The 18539-nt window shown below is 43.7% G+C and overlaps 1 long non-coding RNA gene across 1 annotated transcript in view; it reads right to left on the reverse strand.

The window, feature by feature from the left end:
- Positions 1–18539, reverse strand: part of LOC146855354 (uncharacterized) — a 239508-nt gene that overhangs the window by 53503 nt on the left and 167466 nt on the right. Inside the window, exon 2 of the long non-coding RNA XR_014981312.1 lies at positions 8847–8983. This is a non-coding gene — a long non-coding RNA (uncharacterized LOC146855354). The remainder of the gene's footprint in view (positions 1–8846; positions 8984–18539) is intronic.

Raw genomic sequence — 18539 nt, forward strand, 5'->3', positions numbered from 1 at the left:
AAGACAGATGTCATGCTCACCAATAAAGTCTGTCCAGAGGGATGATGATAATTTAGGTCCCACACCCGCCACATTCCAGGATAAAAACGTTATATAGCCTGCAACCTCAACCACCCCTTTGGCACTCCCTATAATTGTTGTAGGAGGAGTATCAACGCCATGCGGGAAATCTAAATTTCCATCATTACTCAGCAATTCCTGCTGAAGCACGACTCGAGGTCCCTGTTCCACAACTCTAGTAGTATTTGTTGGGGCAAGGATCACATTTCCATCTCTAATACTTTCTATTACAAACAGCCCTTCGTGCTTTTTACCCTCTTCTATCTCAGTGACTACATGTACCTTTTCGGGGCTAGGATAACAAATTCTATCATTCTGTCAATCGCAATCCACTAACCCAGATAACACATCGAATCGGTTGAAAGACCTTATATCCCCAGGAGGGCAACCACTTGTCAAAGATCCCCCGCATATTGGCCCACACTGAGTTAATGGTACAGGAGCATAGAAATAGGACAAAGGCATAGTGCAAATTAAAAGTGAGGGATCATCTTGAGGCCAATAACAGATATGTTCCACACAGTGTCTATCCCTAAAATTGATAATAATACAATCCCCCTTTATCGTCTTAGGCTTCCTGCCCACCCAGTTTACTCTCCTGGCGTACACAATTTCGGCACACATCTGGACCGGCAATGGGCGCTTAGCATTAAGCCAAAAAATACACTTATTCTTGAGTTCCTATATGATTCCCTTGTACCCATCACCAAGGGTGGGACCCCAGTTAAAACCACCACATAGGGGGCTGCCTCTGGGGGAAGATGTATATCAATTAGACCCAACGAAGCCTGCGCTAAAGGCTGTGTGAGCATAGGTTGTTTATCAATTCTAGCTATGTCAGTCCCAGCATTATAGGATCCGTCACGTAGTGGGGGATGATCGCCTCTTGGCTGGTTAGCAGAATGGGATATAGCATGTGGCTCCTGAGAAGCAGACAATTTGGAATTCTCAGCAGCGATTACTGGACCATTAGTGGCAGATTTAATCTCACTACATTGTCCTGTCGCACTAGGTCGTTCCCTATATGAACCAGATCCCTGACTACCCCCCCGTGACTGGGCCGAAGCAAGTGAAAGTTCCATACATACAAGCCTACTTTCTATAGAGCCCAATCTTTCGTAAATAGGATCACACAGATTCTTTAAAGTACTCCCCAGTTTTTTCCAAAATGTCGAGCCTATATCTTCCGTAGCTCCATTCCCCACAGGTAATGGTGAATTTACCCTCTCCTCAATTATTACAGGGTGAGGGCATGGAACTACATCCTTCCTTAGGACAAGAGCGGGTCCAGTCTTAACATTTTTCCCTGCGACGATCTGTTGATTTCCTTTACGGTTTTTTTCAATGTTAAACCTTGATGTTGTTGGGCAGAACCCGCTTTGGTGTTACTAGCGGAGCGGGTCTTAATGTTTGATAGAGGCATAGTATTTGGGGCCAGATTACAAAGAATCGAGGTATCAGGGGTTTCACCCAGAGATTCAACCAATGGTGTAGTAAATGTTGTTGTTTGATCATTTCGGTCCTCCACCAAAGAAGATATTGAACCCGGTAGATCCAACATAGCAGACTGTAGACACGGTGGAGACCTGGCCTTGGCCATGCTTCCCAGGGAAGACCTCTTATCACAAAGAGTATCTAATGATAATCTTTTTTCCGTTAGTTCAATGTCCTTGGCTAGTGCTGATTGTACTCACACAAGAAAGTTATCTAAAGTCCCCATTAAGGCGCCCCCAGAAGATTGCATGACACTCTCATCCGTTTTTGCTGGCTTATCCATTAATATATGTATACTTGTGTCCTCGAAATCAAATAGCCTTGTTTCCTTAGGGGGGTATGTTTATTAGAAATCCTTTAACTCCGAGACTCTGCCTCACTAATCCGTGGACTAACCTTTTACACCAGATGTTAGAGGGGAGTCCCGTTCCGTTCTCGATCGTTCTCGGACGGGCTCAGACGGGCCCGCCCTTGGCCCGGGCCTCGCCCGGCGCGCGCCTGCGTGCGTCCCGCGAAGCGGGGGCCAGGAGGAATTTTATATCGTCTGGCTGGAAGTACGGGAAGAGGACACAGCTGGTAGCAGTTGCGGGCTGCTGGTCCTCGCAGTCCCGTCCTTAGCTCCTTCCCTCTTACGGCAATCACCAAGTTAAAAAAATAAGACAACTCCGATGGCAGCACTCATGGAAATGCAGGAATCAAGATTTAAAAGCACGCTGGATCTCCTTTCACGAACGGCTCCCGCGAAGCGGGGGCCGTGAGGAGTTTTATATCGTCTGGCTGGGAGTACGGGAAGAGGACACAGCTGGTAGCAGTTGCGGGGCTGCTGGTTCTCGCAGTCCCGTCCTTAGCTCCTTCCCTCTTGCGACAATCACCAAGTTAAAAAAATAAGACAACTCCGATGGCAGCACTCAGGGAAATGCAGGAATCAAGATTTAAAAGCACGCTGGATCTCCTTTCATGAACGGCACTGTTTATCCTTAGTTCTGAAAATTCATTAAAATTGGTTTAAAAAAATAGTCAAAATATTTGTGGCCAATATTCACTTTCTGAACTTTTTCTTTGTCTATAAAGGTGCACATCATTTAAATAAAGTACTAGATACAAATTTATAGATATGACCTGCTGATCATCCTGGTGTCCATTTACCTTCTAAATATGAAAAAGATAATTCAATGGGGATTTGCAATACTTCTGTCAAGTTCTGAGATGGCAGACCCACTGAGGACTCTATGCATTCCTTAACCTCACAGGGGAACGTGAGAAATGCAACAACACCAACAGATTGGTGGGTGACAACAGGTAAAAGGAACCTGGAATAAGGGTTGGAGAAAACAAAGACTACTCTTCCGTAGAATAGAATTGTCTTGATGCTGTGAGCAAGCACTCCATCTCAGTGTTCCTCTTGGGCTAAGAGGATTAGGGAAACTGACTAAAGGGAAGAGGAGAGCAAGAGGTAGAAAAGAAGTCATAATTGGAAGGAAAGTTAAATACATCCGTGAATAGGGAAGAAAAGGTTTACCTGGCCCTTTCTCCGGCAGATTGCGCAGTGATGAGCCCTTGACACACTGGATACCAGAGAAGAAATCTTGCAATGGGTGATCTGGTTCCTATAGCCTTTAAGGAATCCAGCATTGTTAGTTTTATAAAGAAGGGGATAACCCCCAGAGATATTAATTCATATAGATCAATTAGTCTACTTAAATCAGACTTTAACATTTTAATGAAAATCTGGGCGCAGCGTTTTACTTCTTTGGCACAGTAAGTGATCCATAAAGATCAGACAGGGTTCATTGCAGGGAGGTTGATGTCTATAAACACAGGGTTTTTAGTACAGGCACTTGCCTTTTTTTTTATAGCAATCAAACTCCAGCTCTCATTATGATGGTCGACGCAGAAAAAGCGTTTGACTTGGTGAATTGGGATGCCCCTTTTTTATGGGGGTAGGTATGGGATTCCCCCCCAAGATTATAAAAATGCTGTGTAAAATCTATCAAGGGGGACACAGGCACAGGTAACCTAGCAGGGATAGTTGTCAATTGGGGGATCAGACAAGGGTGCCCTTTGTCCCCTGTGCTCTTCACTTTTTTATCGAACCCTTGGCCACTAGAATTCACAACAATATGGAGATAAAAGCACCAATACCAGGAATGACCACACTGAAGTTGTTTGCGGACAACATCATCCTCTATCTTAGCCCGGAAAGACAAATATTTGATTTAATATTAGTCAAATTTGCACAATTTGAATTAATTGGGGGATAGAAAATTAATTGTGACAAGACTGAGATTTTAACAATGAATACTTCAAATGATTTTCTTCCTGACAATTTTAAACTACAAGCCCTTATTTCCAATCCAATTTGATATTTAGGGATTTACGTTACCGGTCAATATATCAAAATATATAACTTAAACTATGAAGTCATGAGGAAAAAAATTATAAAGCTGTTAGAAGAATGGTTGTTATTATCACTTACACTGATAGTCCGTGTGGCTCTTATAAAAATGTCCATTTTACCTTTACTTCTTTTTTTGTTCACAAATGTCCCTATAAAAATTAATATGACCTATTTTAAAGAGTTAGAAGCGATTTTTAGAAGGTTTGTTTGGAATAAAAAGGCATCAAGAGTAAAACTTTCAATACTCCAAATTGACATCTATCGGGGGGGGGCTTGCACTTCCTCAAGTTCGTGCATATTATGAAGCAGCCTTTTTAGACCTTATTGCCCGTTTACTTGACCGCAAGGGATCCGTCGATAATTTTGTTTTAGAGAAGATGGTGCAAGAAGCTGGTTCTCAGATTTTGGTATTTTATAACAGTCAAACTCCCCAAAAAACGAGGTATAAGACCTTGAAGGACTACACTTATAGACTCCAGACTTGTTATTGACAGCAGGCTTGCTCTGCAGGATCTTATTTCCTAAAGTTAGCTGAACGTAAAAGGTTAGCCTCCAAATTCAAAGTAGCCACCTAAGGTCTTGGAACAATTGAGGATTTAAAGAGCTAGGGTATTTTTTAGTGGGTGGCAGAGCCATTACTTGGCAAGAGGTCCAAGCGAGGTGTGGCGACCAGAGTAAGCCTCTTTTCTTTGAATATATTTAGATTTCTAAACAAATGTGCAGTCTCCCGTCCTGTTTTGGCCCAACTCCTCTTGTGACTGCTCTATTTAGAGAAAAGCTAAGGGGGGTGGGCAATTGGTATTGCTGTATACGGTCTCAAGGGGAGCCAATTATGGTCAATAAATTCTTCACAAAAGTGACCCAGGAGACACAATGTAGGTTCTCGATCAGGATTGGCAAGCTATCTCACAGTTAGCAGCAAGGCCTGAAGAGTGGCTAATTTTAAAAGAATGGCATTCTTGTCACGCTGGATGCCGTATTATACCCCTCCAAGCTCTTCCCAAGATACGCTCGGAAGCCGAGAATAAATATTTTTGCTGTCAAAAGTTAGGCGAGGGTGGCTGGTTCCATATTTATTTTACCTGCCCAAAGCTAGGGCAATTCTGGGAGAGGATCTTTTCGGCTTTAAGCTGGGGAGTTCAGAAAAGTTTGGATCCTGACCCTGAGAATGCATTTTTCGGTCTTGCAAGCCAGAGAAAAAACCTTGGAATGTCGAGAGGGGAGGAGGCATTTGTAGCAATTGCCTCCCTCATGGCATGTTCTCTTGTACTTCAGAATTGGAGGTCCCCAAAAATACCTACTTATTCGGAATGGTTGAATAAATTGATCCGCACTAGGAAATTTGAAGAAGCATATGCTAAGAGAGTAGGTGCCAATAAGAGATTTAATACTGTATGGAAATATATGGAGAGGCTAGAGACCTTCTCGGAGAAGTAGGGCTGAACAAAGAACATAAAAATAAATTATTGCACTTAAGAACTGCACTTTAGTAATTTTTAGGTTGGAAAGTACTGTAGTAAATTGCACTTGCTGCACTTTGGCAAGTGTGCCTGGAAGATAATTTGAAGGGAATAATACATATTTGTTAAATACTGCATCCTGCACTTTATACATGTTTGCTCTTTTTGAATTGCACTTTGCTAAGTCTTTCTGGAAGAGTGTTATCTAGCTTTATGTCTAGATGGGAAATTTGCACTTTGCACTTTTATTGTCAAAGATCTGCTGATAGAAGCCAATTCTACTGGAATGACACGTATTTGTTAAATATTGTAGGTTGCACTTTATATATGTTTGCACTGACTAATTTGATATGTATATCGAATGCCTATTCATTAAGTCGTTTGCACTGATTCTTTGTATTCTCTGTGTTTCTGCTCATTAAAAAAAAAGAATCTGGTTCCGGCGAAAATGATGCGTGGGTGGTCATTTGCTTTTAAACGGCAACAAACAGAATATGATGGCTGATATCAGAAGTGTGGCGAAAAGTACCTGCAGCAAGACAGCGTAAACATTTTCAAGAATGATTTTGGGTGTGTCTTCGTAATACTATTTATAAGGTATCACTCTTAAAATCAGGAAAGGTGGGGGAGCTTTCTGCGTGATTGTTTTTAAAAGTATCAAGTTCAATCAAGGGCCAAGCAAGAGAACAAAAAAAGGGCCTAGTCAGGCAGAAGATTAGACCCTTAAGGGATGGATTATCTGCTCCTATTGACTCTGATACTCCCCAATGCAGTATGGAGCCAAGAATGAGGAGTGCATATGAAATTGAGTCACGCAGCCCCTATTATAATACTCCTGTTTAGTTAATGATTCAGTCACCCTCCCTACTATGCCAATTTATTTCAGAAAGAAAGAAGCGTAATGAACATAATAGAACCTCAAAAGGGATTTTAGATCCCTGATTCTGCTATTTCAGATTGGGGTAAATACAATGATACCAGCAAAAAGCTAGATAGAAGGCTGACCCAAAAGAAGGGAAGGTACGAGTACCCTGTTGTCAGAGCCTCTCTTAGATCTGCTACATAATTCATTGGTCCCTTTAGGAATAGTTGCGCTGGAGGAGTCTGAATAGAGTGGAGGGGTCTCAATAGGTGCCAAAGGTGATTTAGAAGGGATGAGTATAGGAACGAGGCAAGGAATTCTGAGAAGGTTTGAGAAATCAGCACTATATCAGAAGGAGATTCAAGCTTCCAGTGGGGAGCTCTGATAAAAAGATGGATGACCTTTGTAAAAGGACAACAGTTATTTAAATGACCTCCAACCAAATAGCAGAAAGAGTCCAGACCAATATATATGTTAGGAGAGGGGCTAGGGTGGACAAAGGGTGCATGAAAAAGAATCTTAGCCACTCTGGGCACAGCAGATCTTTCATCTATATTCCCCTCATGTAGCTCTCGAACAGGTTCTCCACTTTTTCACTTGTTAATCCCATGGCGTTACTTGGTCTCCTTTAATATGAAACTGGCATCTAACCTTATTCTTAGTAGATACTCTTGCAGAAGGGGACTATTCCCTTCCCTTGGATAATCATTTAAAATAGAACATCAGCCTCCTGATTGGGGGTTTGGATTGCCTTTGAAATAGTGTAGGTTAAGGGATACCCAATCAGTAATCATGCCTATTGACTCCTATGTTCTGATACCAGTCTTCATAAAGAGCTCAGGGAGGAATATCTCTATGTTGGAAGAGAAATGTATCAACCATTTCTGTTTATAAGATAAATAATGATAAATCAGAAAACATGATGAGGAATAGAAGTGAGGCGTGCCCTGTAGTCAATGAGAAAATAGGGTAATGGGTCACAGTTGTGTCTAAAGTGTAGAAGTTTGCTCAGCGTAATTTAAAAAAAGGTCACTAACAAGGCTCAACCTTACTGTAGAAATGGAAATATTTGGCTCATCTTGTAGGCAGAGTAAACCTAGTAAAGGTTTCTATTTTCCCTAAGTATGGACTATTTTTAAGCCATTTCTTTTCATTTTGACAAATAAAAGGATACAGGTTTCTGACAAGTATTTCATTTGGGCACAGGATAACCTGATAAAAGCAAACTTGCTCATTGAAATAAGGAGCATGAGATTCACTGAACATTCACTTATTTAAAGACCTTTAAATAAGGCAATTTTGAACATTAATCGCTAATGTGTGGCTAGTGACAATAATACAATATTTCAGGTAGAGCGATTTGTTTAGTTCTCCTATCCTAAGTTCTTCAATAATTGAGATGTAAAGCTCAGCTGGCTGCAAATATACTATAGGGGAAGATGTTTGGGGGTTTCCCATATGATTGGTTGTTTGAGCCACTCTTGAACTCAAGTGGCACAGCACTATGTGCAGATGATGTGCTCAGTATCACCTTCCTTTCTGCTGACCTAAACAGAATTGCTGATTTACTAGATTTAAATGGCATTATACTCTAGGAAGACTTCATCAATTTGCTGGTTGGAAGTTGCCCACATTTGAAATACAGCAGCTGGATAAGTGGTTAAAAGACATTAGGATACAAGAAACTCACTGCAGTCTTCTCTCATTCCAACAACAAATTAACCAGTGAGACACAATAAAGAAAGAATGCTGGGAGTAGAAGCAAATATTGGAGAGCTGCACACAATATTGATTGAGACCTTAGCCGAGCTTGAAGGAACAAACTGATGGCAAGCATCTCTTGATTTTAGGCATAAAATAATTTGCCTGGCAACGCTTAAATTAAACCACTGATTTTATGATTATTCAGGTCGCACTGGACACTGAAGAAGCTCTCTAATATCCAACCATAAACTCCAGTAAGAAGCCCTAAGGGTGGTTGTGAGTAGAAATCTTGATAAGATATTTCAGAAGCGAATCAAGGTAGGTACTAGTTTAATTATTTTGGGGATTCAGGAGTGTAACATACTATTGAGCAGGGGGCAAATTGAGCAGGGGGCAAATTAATCCACTAATCTATCTGATCTACTACCAAGAAAGCGCCTTTGTAAATACTGGAAAGAGAGCAAAGAACCATATGAATGGCTGGTCATCCTCCAATGGGTAGGTGTACTAGATAAACAGCTAGGAATTACTGTGAAAGTGTGGAAATTGTATTCTGATTGTCTCAACTGAGTTACGCTTTAAAAGGTCCTATGATTAGAGACCATTAACAGATCACAATAGGTCAGGTTGATTTGGGCCTTTTCTGCACACAAATGATAAGATTGTGAAAGATTATGGAGCACTTTGCTTAGTATGTCCTGAGAGATTTGTTTCTGGCGGATATGAGGACAAAAAAAAAGAAAACATGTTTCCAGAAAGTGCTTTAAGTTCTAACACAGTTGACTGAAATTCCAAGTGTAATAACCTTGAGCCAGCCCAGCTGGGGAAGAATATATTTTAAGCAGTAGGATGCTATTTTAATCGTTACCTTGAGGCAAAGACTTGACCATGGATGTTATTTCAGAGCCAACATTTAACAGTTTCCCAGATCACCTTAACATTGAAGCCATGAACATTACGAGGTCCCTTGTAGGCCTTCCTCTTCGGTTGGCAATTCCAGGTCCCCTAGAAACAAACAATGTAAAACTTTGGTATAAAAACAAAGACATCATTTTGAAATACATTCTTGACAAATCTGACTATGTTACAGGATGCTTTTTCAACTGTCTTCTCTTGCAAGGTCAAAGAGTATTTGATTGCATTTAATAGAACAGAAGGATTAGGAGCAGCGTTTTGATGGAGACCTCAAATAGTGCTGTATCTGCCCCCCCAGACATTAGTCTCTTATTCTATACAGAATAAATAAGTAGAGTATTTATCTCCCACTTTCTACGATTACTTCAATCGAAGGTAAAAGACTGCTCACTTTATTCAGCTTCAAAGGATCAAGACCTTTAGAATTTGTCAGAGGATCATTTGATAGCCACTTTTATCAACCACAGTCAGGTATTTAACAGATTAATAGTTGCTCAGATTCTCAGTTAAAAGGATAGATTAAGAGGATATTGAAGAACAAGCCAGATCAATCCCCATACCTTAAAACATGGGCATTTCACTTACAACTAAGGTAGTAGTTGCGCTTGTAATTTGGTTAGAAGCACGTGTTACAACCATTCAATCAAAAGCATTTTGGGAGAAGAAAATCTACGGAGATTATGGTATTTGGTACAAAGTTAAAGGATAAACTTCAAGATATTTCACCTGATATGAATTATAATGTACCAAAGGCACGATCTTGGCTGACCGGTCTTGAGTGAAGTTTGATGAATTATGTGTGCTCACTAGGGAGCTTGAAGCAGAACATGCTATTTAAATGTCGTTTTGAATGCTTGAAGTAACAGTATTAAATCATTGATCTTGGTATTGTGGAATCCAGGGATATATGGCGATGGAAGTAAATGATCTAAATATTGACATAGTACAGGAGAGCACATGGTCATTTAGCTAGTGGTGGAATTATGAGCAAATGAAATGTCTAGTATTATAGATGGAAATAGCTTAGGAGATGTAGAGACTAGAGAGTGGCTAAGGCAGGGACAGATTTAAAAACACGAGATATAAATATCATAAGTTCAGTGGTTTGTACTGAAAGTTATCCCACTTAAAGGCAGGATTAAATGGTAGGAGATGGCTGGAGATTAAAAGGTTTATGGGTTGAGAAGTCCTGGTTCTTTTTAGGGTGCTGAGAAGAAGGCATTCCAATAACTGAGTTTGTTCAGGACAAGTGTACTATTAAGGCTTTGGGCAGTGTTGAATGGAATGTGAGATGTGTTTGCCCCTGAGCTGTTGAGCAGGTCCTGTGCTCTTAGATTTTGAATGAGAAATGTTGAGTTTAGGGGTCTAAGTGCTGCATGCTTGGTTCTCTCTAGTCCTGTAAGGAAATTTGGGTTCATTAATATTAGTTACCACAAAACATAATTTGGTATGTGAGTTCTAAAGTTCTTTTCGTTTCCAGGGGACTTGAATAACTACAGGCCTATCTCTTTGCTGCCAGCACCAGCAAAGATGCTGGAAAAACTGGTGCAGCGACAACTGGCAAACTTTATTGAGAATAAGGGCATCTTACACGATACCCAATCTGGCTTTCAGTCTGGCTTTAGTACCGAGACGGCCCTTTTGGAGGTGGCGGAGTTGGTGCGACTGGCGGTGGATTCAGGGGCATCCGTGATGCTGGTGCTTCTGGAACTATCGGCGGCATTTGACACCATTGACCACACCTCGCTGTCAAGGAGACTTCAGGAGATGGGCATTGGGGGTATGGCACTGACTTGGCTGAACTCCTACCTGAATAATCACTTACAGAAGGTCGTGCTTCAACCCTGTGTGTCTAAACCGAAACAGCTCGGGTGTGGAGTCCCTCAGGGGTCAGCGCTGAGTCCACTCCTGTTATTTGTACCCGGCTCCACTGTTCTCTCTGATAGCCAACTGGGGGGTCAAAGTGATTTTGTACGACAACGACACCCAGTTGGTCTTAACTTTTAAAGAGCAGACCGAGCATGCCTTTAAGAGTTTCAAGGTCGCCTGAGAGAGATCGCGTTGTGGATGAACAACAACAAACTTAAGCTCAACGCAGGAAAGAGCCAGCTACAGCACCGGATCTATGGTGGCCAATGGAAATGGGAACCTCCACCTCTTTTGCAGATTGCATTAAAAACCTGGGTGTGAAGAGGGAGGCTGATATTTCATTCTCGGCACAGATACGGCAGGTGACAGCTACCTGCTTCTGTAAACTGAGAAACTTGAAGAAATTCCTGCATTTGCTGCCAGAGGAGTGCCAAAAAATCATAGTCCATGCCTTAGTGACATCCAGGCTGGACTATGCAAATGGCCTTTATCTGGGCCTGCCAAAGTACCTAATCAGACGACTTCAGATGGTACAAAATGCGGCTGAAAGACTGATTAGGTGTGTCCCTTTCCGCAAGCATGTCTCTCTGCATTTAAAAGAGCTCCATTGTTTACCAGTGGCTAAAAGAATCAAGTTCAAGGCCCTGACCCTTGCATTATGAGCCACGCACGGTAAATGCCCCAGCTACCTAAAACACAGATATGCGGATATAAACAGTCCAGATCCTTAAGGTCCAACTCTCAAACGCTACTCTGCACGCCTTGTTTTAAGAAGGCTCGCATGGGGGGCAAATACTTCACGGTCGGGGCGGCAAAGTTGTGGAACTCCTTGCCAAGTGACTTCCACAACATAGATACAGAACCCCTTTTTAGGAAAGTGGTTAAGACCTGCCTCTTTAGGGCAGAATAATTGGGCCAGGGGCGTGGCTTTCTGGTTCTCCATCTACGCACTGCTGATCGCTTTAGCGCAGGGACACCTCTGCTTGAGATAGCTGTTGCGCTCTACCAGTGTCTGCATTATTATTATTATTATTAATATTATTATTATTATTATTATTATTCTGCCTGGTCAGATCTTCAAGTTTATGTGGCAGTGCTAAACGAAGTCTTGATTTTTCGTAAAAGGAATAGAATTGGAAAAAAGACAAAAAGTTCTGTTAGAAAAACCTTAAGGGATTGGTACAATATTATGCCAAGGTGTGCAAACCTCGGTACAATATAATTAACCAACAGGGTTCACCAGGAACAAGAATAAGGTTGTTCTATTGAATTTCACACCGCTGTTCAAAGAATTAAGGTGCTGTGAATTATTTTTCTCACCAATACGTATTTGCCCCATTGGTGTAACATACACTGTTTATATGACCAACCACTTCCGCCACACTTGCCCTAAGGCTGGATTATAGACAAGACAAAGGGAACAGAGCTCCTGACTCTGCCCAGCTGTTTGTTCAGGGAGACCAATCAACATTAGTGACCAGGCAAGAATTCTCATTCTGTGTGCCTCTTCTTCTGTCCTCAGGTTCCTGATCTTGCTCCTCTGATATGCGTGTCTTTCTCTCTGTTGACTACTCCCCCATCAACCTTCCATGTGTATGTGTTTGGCTCCTTTTTCTCATGCGTTTCTTCCTTTGGTTCTGCAATTGTTGTCATAGCTAATAAAGTATCTGAAGTCACTTCCTGTATGTTCCTTGCCTGCCTTTCATTTGTTTAAAAAAAAAAAATGTATTGGCATTTAAACATCATATGCATGGGCAATACATTGCGCATCCTCAAGGCAGCCCATCCTGGGTAGCGTGTAAATGGGGTGCAATAAAGCCTGTGTAGATGTTTAAAGTGTACAAGGTGCAGCCTGTAGTTCGGAGAGAGCATGCAAGATTGAGCACAGCAATATCTCCACTGATCATCAGGCCTTGGAGGATCAAGATCTCCATCCCACGCTCCAGGGCCTTTGGGTTTTCAAACTGGTGCAGTAGCCTGCTTTGTCGTGTATAGTTTAGTAATTAGGCAGCAATGAGGTAGTGGTGAGAATCATCTCTAATACAGAAAAAGCAGACGGCAGGTCTGGAAAAGAGTGATGTGTCACCTGGACAGTGGCTCGGAGCTGGTAGTTTGAGAAGGTGTCTAAAAGGGTGATATCAGGGCCCTGCAGGACTCGCTGTGGCTGTATGAAGGAGTCATCCAGATAAATCGCGCTCATCGAGGCCAAGCCCAGGGAGTGCAGCCGGGCATGAGTACCAGCTTTAGCTGTAATGGGGTAGTCAGGGTGACAATGATCTTCACCGAGGGAGCATACAAATAGTTCAGGCGAGCACGTCGCTGAAGCTCCAGCATGTTGATCATGGATGGGGGGGCGATAAGATTCACAGCGTACAGGGTCTTTGTCAGGCTTAAGAGTCATTACAATAAGCGCCTCACACAGCGATGGGGGCCAATCTTTCTTTGGTTTTTGCTTTGTTCGCCATAAGTTGGCAGGGTATGCTCAGACGTGAGTCCCTTGCTCACTTTGCCACTGGATTCAAGCAAGCCTGGCTGAAGACGGCTGAAATGCCAATAACCGGTCCTAGGAAGCTTGTTTCCGGTCCAGGGAAAACATGGCTTGGCAGTTCGGGCTGGACTGTTCCCATGAGGCACAGGGTCAGACTGATTTGCATATGGCCATGTCTGAACTGGGGTGGCAGAGTGGGCTAAAGAACGGTGATGGATTAAACCCAGATCAGTTGACTGGGGGTGAGTGCTTGCAATGTTCAACACTCCGTCCATCATTTCCTTTGGTTTTGGCCAATCTCCCCTAGACAGGGACTCCTCGTACATCGTGAGGAGAGGAGGTTCTAGCGTATGCGCATATTCTTTGTATAAAGCAGCGGTGAGGCCGTCCAGGCCCAGTGCCTTACCAGCCGGCACACTAGCTTTGAACTGGATGATCTCCTCCACTGAGAGGGGACCATACAAATATTTCCTATGCCCTTCTTCCAGACACAGGAGCTGTACGGAGTCAAAGTGGTTGTCTAAATCTGGAGAAGGAGCGCTCTGCGTGGACTGATATCATGATGAAAAAAGTTGACCATAAGTCTTTGAACAGCGTCATCTCATGCCCACTCACCATTATTGTCATCCGGCAGTTCCATGATATAGTCACTTGCCCTGGGCTTGCGAAGCATATGTGCTAAGGTCCTACCTGCTCTATCTCCCTCACCATAGCACCTGGCTTGAACCACCTAGTCCAGGTAATTAATCTCCTGCTGTGCGGCTTCGTCATACTTCAACAAATGATCTCTAATGGTCACCAACACTGCTAAGTCGCAGCCATCATAATACTGAAGTTCTACTTCTGATTTCACATTCTAAATGTGATGTCTCCACACAACGATTTCAGGGCCCCAGCCTGCTTTGCGATATTTCAGGTCTTACGTTATGTGCAAATGTATTCTATAATCGTGGTTCTGATTTTATCTCTAAACACTTGTTCACGTAGGGCTCCCACTGGCAGTTTCCATGTAATTGCCCATGGAAGGCTTCCCGGGAGCTCAAGTTCCAAGAGAACTGGGACATGATCTCACAATGTCCGTGGGAGATGCAAAACTACCACTAGCCCATGGATATACATCAGAGAATGCCAGTCAGTAATCAATTCTCGACCAGGTGGCGTGCGCAGCAGTGACACGGGTTCCCTTAGCAGCGTTGGGATGTCTAGCGTGCCAAAGATCCACAAGAGCACAGTCAGTCATTAATAAGCGCAGTTGGGCCGCCACTCTTGGGTGAGGGCATCTAGAGTCACTAGACCTATCCGTCTCCTGATCAAGAACTACATTGAAATCCCCTCCCCATAGTGTCACATAGTAGTCATCGCTGTCTCACCCTTCCTGTGTTGATTTAGACTGCAGGCCATAAAGCATCATTTATCTCAGAATTACACTTTCATCCAACAATAATGACAGCAAGACAAATTACCACCAGTGCTTTGTCATCATAGATACCGACAGTTAGGCCAGGGCCGACCCGGCACCCAGAGTCAACTTCACCTCGGGTCAGATCTAGGTCACATGTCAGTGGCAAAAGATCATTTGGACAGTGAACAGAGAGTGAATCATTATCATTAAGATGGCCCCCAGAAGCCGCCTGGGAGGCAGGTGGGGTATCTTTTTTTGTTGTTGGAATAGTTTTAAGAACTTTGGCGCCATCTTGGAGTCTGTGAAGTAGTGGACCTTCCCTTGATGAAGGATTCGCAACTTGGTGGGGTTTAGCCAGGAGCATTTAACATCCATTCACTCAAGGATTCATTTCACTGACAGAAAGTCTCTCCTTGTGGCCTTCACTGTCATCGTAAAGTCTGGATATATTGATAGTTTCTTCACCCTGATACATTACTGGGCACCTCTTACCAGCCAGGCACAAGACCACATCTATAGGACGATGTTAGGCTGGGGGTGTTCGACCAAGGTGGAGGCTTCTGGCCAAGGGAGAGGGGTGCTCGTTCACCAAACAGGTCGCACAGCATTCCCTCCACATAGTTCTCTATTCTGTCCATGCCTGTGGATTTGGGGACCCCAAGAATTGGGAGGTTGTTTCTTCTCAATCTCGCCTCAAGGTCTTCATTCTTGTTTCTTATGACCTCTTGTACCTACTCCATATGTAGCAGTTTTTCGCAGTCCACTGGCTGTACATCTTCGATATTGGAGGTTCGGTGTGTTCTAACTGCTATATACGATCTTCATGTTTGTCAGGAGGTCAATATCCATGTAAATCGCCATAAGGCTTTGTTTTATGTCCATGAACATAAACCTGATGTCTGACTCGGGGGCTAATGGGGGGTCACTTCCTCGGTCCTGTGGAGAGGGTTTCACGGTGAGATCCATCATTTGTGTCTGTCTTCGATGCTCGAAGGTGAGCTTAGCCTGCCTTTCATCTGCCTTTCCCATAGCCTAAGGGGCCAGTTCACATGTGTGTCTCCACAGGGCCCACCTCACAACGTAATATTCAGTCGCTATTAGGTCCTGATGCAGATGCAGTCCACTTGGTCACCAACCACTAGTAGGACACAGGCTGGGCACAGGCACCACACCATCCACAGTCTGAACCCATATGTGATTGATCTCCGCGAACCAGGAATTCAGCCAGGGCAGCACCGCTGAGCAAATGCCTCTCCATGCAGCTGACCCTTCCTCACCTCTGTTCTCGGGTGGGGGGGGGGGTGGGGGGGCACGAGCAAGTCAGGAATTTCTTGCTCTGTAAAATTCACCTCAGGGGTCCGATGTAAGCTGCATCCCACCATACGTGCACAGTAGGTGATCAGAACCCACATCAATGCCCAGGACGATGGAACTAGCAGGCTGTCCACACAAGTACAGAGCCAAGCAGAATCAGCAAATAGATCACAGCTGCATTGGCAGCATGCCACAGTCAGCACGGGGGTAAGCCAAGTCTGCCATTCAAATAGGTCACAGGGATCAAGGTGGGTCTTGCACAAGTACGGCGAAAGGTGAGCAATTTCAGCATCTCTTAACGCAGCAGCAGGTACCCTCCGACACCCGTGGCAGGCTTAAAATGGAAGCAATGAAAGCGTACCTGACAATATATAAGCAATGGCCAGGTTAGGGAAATCTCTGAGTTGCAGCCGACACCCCCTCTACAGTAACATGCAAAGCAGTGCATTTCATTGCGGGACCACAATCTGCCTGCTAGGGACTGGAGCTCTCTGCCGCCCATATGTACAACCTCTAGAAGCAGGGCCGGTGTAGTGATCCACTTGTACTCTCGGGTGCTTCTCCCTTCTCCTCAATGTAATGTCTGGCCCAGAGCATGCCGCGCAGTGCAAGTCCACCAGCGAAACCCCGCGCACACCTCAGGGCCCAGGTGCAGTCAAGATTTGCCTCCTCCCAGGTCTCTTGGGCAGTCCAACATCGAGCAGTAGGGGAAGGAGGGCGTCAGCAAGTTCGGTGTGCCCACAAGGCACCAGCGGACCTTTGCGCCACCACGCAGGCATCAGCTACCGGTTCCCAAATTCCCGGGTGATGTTTCCAAACATCCCTGAGATGTATATACTGCAGAGGGCACAGGGAAGGCAAGCAGCGTCGTACTTAGCAGCAGCCCCCAGGGTTACCAAGCCGCAGTCTGCTCCAGTGGTTCAGCGATGGCACCGCAGACTCGCGATTGGGCCCTTCCAACTCACACTGCCAGGCAGACTGAACTCCAGGCGTCAGCGTCTAATTTCGGCTCGATTGTGTGTGTGTGTGTGGAGGGGAGGAAGGGGGGGGGGGGCGGGTGAGGCATATTTTGAAAGTTTCTGCATCTGATGCCTGAATAAAGCAGGATAACTGGATAAAACGCTTTGACAAAGCCTCCCTAAATGGCGTCCATTTTGCAGCCAGGTTCGCTAGCGCCCCTGCCTGCCTTCCATTTACATTCAAATATCCGGCCCCACCTGATCGTCCTGCTCTTAAGGAAAAGAGGATGATGAATCGTTCCAATCACATCCTTCTCCCAAAAGGCTGAAGTTGAAGGCCATGGTTAATTTGTTATAATTTTAAAAGCTGCAAATTCTGGACTTTTATCAGGGGCGTAACAGCAGCCCCCTGCAGCCCCTTCGGCGCAGGGGAGACCCAACCCTCCAGGCGCTCAGCCCAAGGTCATGGAATATCTGTCAGGTATGGGAAACTAAGGGACCTCTCATCACATTCTGTGGGGGTGGAGCATCATTTGGCCTCAGGACACTGTCTTTTACTTACTAAGGGTCATATTATCAAGGAACTGCGTTAAAATTATCGCCGCTTTAGCGGCAGGAAACTGCCGCTAAATCGGCGATAATGGGCTTGATAATATGCTCTTGTGAATTCCAATAGAAGCCCATGTTCACACCAGAACATGGGCTTCTATTGGAATTCTCAAGGGCGTATTATCAAGCCCATTATCGCCGCTTTAGCGGCAGTTTCCTGCCGCTAAAGCGGCGATAATTTTAACGCAGTTCCTTGATAATATGCCCCTAAGAAGAGCATGCAAGACTTTATAAATGTCTTCCTCTCTACTGTTCTTCCACGCCTATAGCTTGTCAGCTGAAAAGTGAGAAAAGTAAATCTCATCCTAAATACCGTCTAAAATTCAACTATGGGCCTTGGAGACACATTTGCTTGATCTTCATAAATATCTACGTTGTGTTTCCTATTAGAACATTTCAATTCGGGCGATGTGCAGCCTTCACTATTTTTCATTTAGGTGTGCTCAATTTTAAGCTGCAATCAACATGAGGTAGAAGAATTTTGCTTATAAAAGTTTTGCAAATATGTATTCATTTCTTTGTTTTTTTTAAAAATTAATGTTGATATGTTTGCCACATTTAGAATGTGGTTTTGTTTGCATTCATTTTCCTAATAAAATATGTCAGCCTAAAAACGATACACATTTCTATGACATGGAGATATTAAACAGCCTGATATCTCAGTATTTAGGTTCTTCAAAGAATATTACTTGAAAAGCTGTTCTGCAGAAATGTGCACTTCTTTAAATAAACCACATTGACCCACACCTTTCACATTATTGATTGTTTCCTTGCTAACCCTCTTTATGTCAAATGAAAAGTTTACGTGTTCTGTTCTGTTGATTTAACATTCATTTCTCAGTTCAATGCTGTCTTATCTTTGGTACACTGCTGAGAAATGTGCATTTAAATAGGAACTAATGCGTCAACATGGCGATACATTTGCCACCTTACTGCGATAAGGTATCTCTTCCGTCTCAGGCGCATCTGTCTCTTACTACTTCTGTGCCTTAAACTTGGCTCCAG

The sequence above is a fragment of the Triturus cristatus genome, chromosome 4_1, assembly GCF_964204655.1.
Source record: "Triturus cristatus chromosome 4_1, aTriCri1.1, whole genome shotgun sequence".
Taxonomy (NCBI): Eukaryota; Metazoa; Chordata; class Amphibia; order Caudata; family Salamandridae; genus Triturus; species Triturus cristatus.